This window comes from Mesoplodon densirostris, unplaced genomic scaffold (genome assembly GCF_025265405.1).
Source record: "Mesoplodon densirostris isolate mMesDen1 unplaced genomic scaffold, mMesDen1 primary haplotype scaffold_35, whole genome shotgun sequence".
Taxonomy (NCBI): domain Eukaryota; kingdom Metazoa; phylum Chordata; class Mammalia; order Artiodactyla; family Ziphiidae; genus Mesoplodon; species Mesoplodon densirostris.
Window position 1 is genome coordinate 10426647 of NW_026778195.1, and position 3577 is coordinate 10430223.

The window sequence follows — 3577 nt, forward strand, 5'->3', positions numbered from 1 at the left end:
GAGGATTCTGATGACAAAGTTAATGGAGCATTGTGATGACAAAGTCTTGGAGCATTGTGATGACAAGGGTCAGGGAGCATTCTGCTTACAAGTGCATGGAGAATTGTGATGACAAGGGTCATGGAGCATTCTGATGACAAGCTTGTGGAGTATTTTGATGACAATGGCATGGAGCATTGTGAGGAAAACGGAAAGGGGCATTGTGATGAAAAAGGCATGGAGCCTTTTCGTGACAAGTTTCATGGAGCATTCTGATGACAAGTGTCAGGGAGCATTGTGATGACAATTGTATTGAGAATTGTGGTGACAATGGTCATGGAGCATTGTGATGAAAAGGGCATGGAGTATTTTGATTACAGGAATCATGGAGCGTTGTGATGACAAGTGTTATGGAACATTGTGATCACAAGGGTTTGGAGCATTGTGATGACAGTGGTCATGGATCATTTTGATTTCAAGGAGCATGGAGCATTGTGATGACAAGGGCATGAAGCAATGTGATCCCAAGGTTCATGGAGGATTGTGATGACAATGGAAATGGAGTATTGTGATTACAAGTGCATAGAGCATTGTTATGACAAGGTCATGTAGAATTTTGCTGACAAATGCATGGAGCATTGTGATGACATGTGTCATGGAGCACTGTGATAACAAGCGTCAAGGAGCATTGTGAATACAGGGGTCATGGAGCACTGGGATGACAAGGGCATGGATCATTGTGATGACAAGGGTCATGGAGCACTGGGCTGAAAATGTTCATGGAGAGTTGTGATGACAGGTGTCATGTAGCATTGTGACGACAAGGGAATGGAGCATTGTGATGACAAGAGTCCTGGATCATTGTGTTGTTAGGTGTCATGGAGTGTGGTGATGACAGTGGTAATGGAGCATTGTGATGATATTGGCAATGGAGCATTGTGATGAGAAGGTCGTGGAGCATTGGGCTGACAAGCGCATGGAGCATTGTGATGACAAGGGTCTTGGAGGATTGTGCTGATATAAGCATAGAGCATTGTGATAACAAGGGTCAAAGAGCATTGTGATGAAAAGTTCATGGAGCATTGTGGTTAAAAAGGTCACAGAGACTGTTGATGACGAGGGCATGGACCATTGTGATGACAAGGGCATGGAACATTGGTCTAATACATTTCATGGTGTATTGCAATGACAGTTGGAATGGCACACTGTGATGACAAGGGCATGGAGCATTGTGATGACCAGGTCATGCCGTATTGTGAAGACAGGTGTCAGGGAACATTGTGATCACATATGTAATGGCCCATTGGGATGAGGATGGCATGGAGCATTGTGATGCCAAGTGTCAGGGAGGATTCTGATGACAAAGGTAATGGAGCATTGTGATGACAGTGGCTTGGAGCATTGTGATGACAAGGGTCAGGGAGCATTGGGGTGACAAGTGCATGGAGAATTGTGATGACAATTGTCATGGAGCATTCTGATGACGAGCTTGTGGAGTATTTTGATGACAATGGCATGGAACTTTGTGATGAATATGGCATGGGTCATTGTGATGAAAAAGGCATGGAGCCTTTTCGTGACAGGGTTCAAGGAGCATTCTGATGACAAGTGTCAGGGAGCATTGTGATGACAAGTGTATTGAGAACTGTGGTGACAAAATCATGGAGCATTGTGATGAAAAGGGCATGGAGTATTGTGATGACAGGCATCATGGAGCGTTGTGATGACAAGTGTTATGGAACATTGTGATCACAAGGGTTTGGAGCATTGTGATGACAGAGGTCATGGATCATTTTGATTTCAAGGGGCATGGAGCATTGTGATGACAAGGGAATGAAGCAATGTGATCCCAAAGTTCATGGAGGATTGTGATGATAATGGAAAAGGAGTATTGTTATGAAAAGTGCATAGAGCATTGTAATGACAAGGTCATGTAGCATTTTGCTGACAAAGGCATGGAGCATTGTGATGACAGGTGTCATGGAGCACTGTGTTGACAAGCGTCAAGGAGCATTGTGAATACAGGGGTCATGGAGCATTGGGATGACAAGGGCATGGATCATTGTGATGACAAGGGTCATGGAGCACTGGGCTGAAAATGTTCATGGAGATTTGTGATGACAGGTGTCATGTAGCATTGTGATGACAAGGGAATGGAGCATTGTGATGACAAGAGTCCTGGATCATTGTGTTGTCAGATGTCATGGAGTGTTGTGATGACAGTGGTCATGGAGCATTGTGATGATATTGGCAATGGAGCATTGTGATGAGAAGGTCGTGGAGCATTGGGCTGAAGATATTCATGGATTATTGTGATGACAGGGGTCATGGAGCATTGTGATGACATGGGAATGGATCATGGTGATGTCAAGGTCCTGGAACATTGTGATGAGAAGACCATGGAGACTTGTGATGGCAAGTCTCATGGAGCATTCTGATGAAAAGGGGTATGGAGCATTGTGATTACAGGGGTCATGGAGCATTGTTATGACTAGGGCATAGAGCATTGTGATGAGAAGGCCATGGAGCATTCTGATGACATGCGTCATGGAGTTTTGTGATGACAAGGGCATGGAGCATTGTGATTACAGGGACCTTGGAGCATTGTGATGAAATGGTCATGGATCATTGTGATGAAAAATGCATGGAAACTTGTCATGACAGGGTTCAAGGAGCATATTGATGACAAGGGTCAGGGAGCATTGTGATGACAAGTGTATTGAGCATTGTGATGACAAAGATCATGGAGCACTGTGATGAGAAGACCATGGATAATTGTGATGATGAGCGTCATGGAGTGTTGTGATGATACGTGTTATGCAACATTGTGATCACAAGGGTTTGGAGCATTATGATGACAGAGGTCATGCAGAATATTGATTTCATTGTGATGACAATAGCCTGAAACATTATGATGATGGGCATGGTGCATTGTGATGACAGGGTTCATGGAGCATTGAGATGAAAAGGTGCATGGAGCATTGTGATTACCAGGGTCTTGGAGCATTGTGATGACAGATTTCATGGAGCATTGAGATGAAAAGGGGCATGGAGCATTGTGATGACAAGGGTCTTGGAGCATTGTGATGACAAGGGCATGGAGCATTGTGATGAGAAGGCCAAGGAACATTCTGATGACATGCGTCATGGAGCTTTGGGATGACAAGGGCATGGAGCATTGTGATTTCCTGGGTCATGAGCATTGTGATGAGAAGTATCATGGAACCTTGTGATGAGTAGGCCGTGGAACATTGTGATGGCAGGGGTCATGGTGCATTGTTATGACAGGGTTAATGGAGCATTGTGATGAGAAGGGTATGGAACTTTGGTCTGAAATGTTTCATGGATTATTGTGATGAGAGTGGGCATGGAGCATTGTGATGACAAGGGCACGGAACACTGTGATACATGGGTCATGCAGGACTGTAATGACAAGGGCATGGAGCATTGTGATGAGAAGGGCATCGAGCATTGTGATGACAAGTGTCATGGATCTGTGTGATGACCAGGGCATGGAGCAATGTGATGAGAGGGTTCATGGAGCATTGTGATGACAATGACATGGAGCATTGTGATGCCAAGTGTCTTGGAGCTTTGT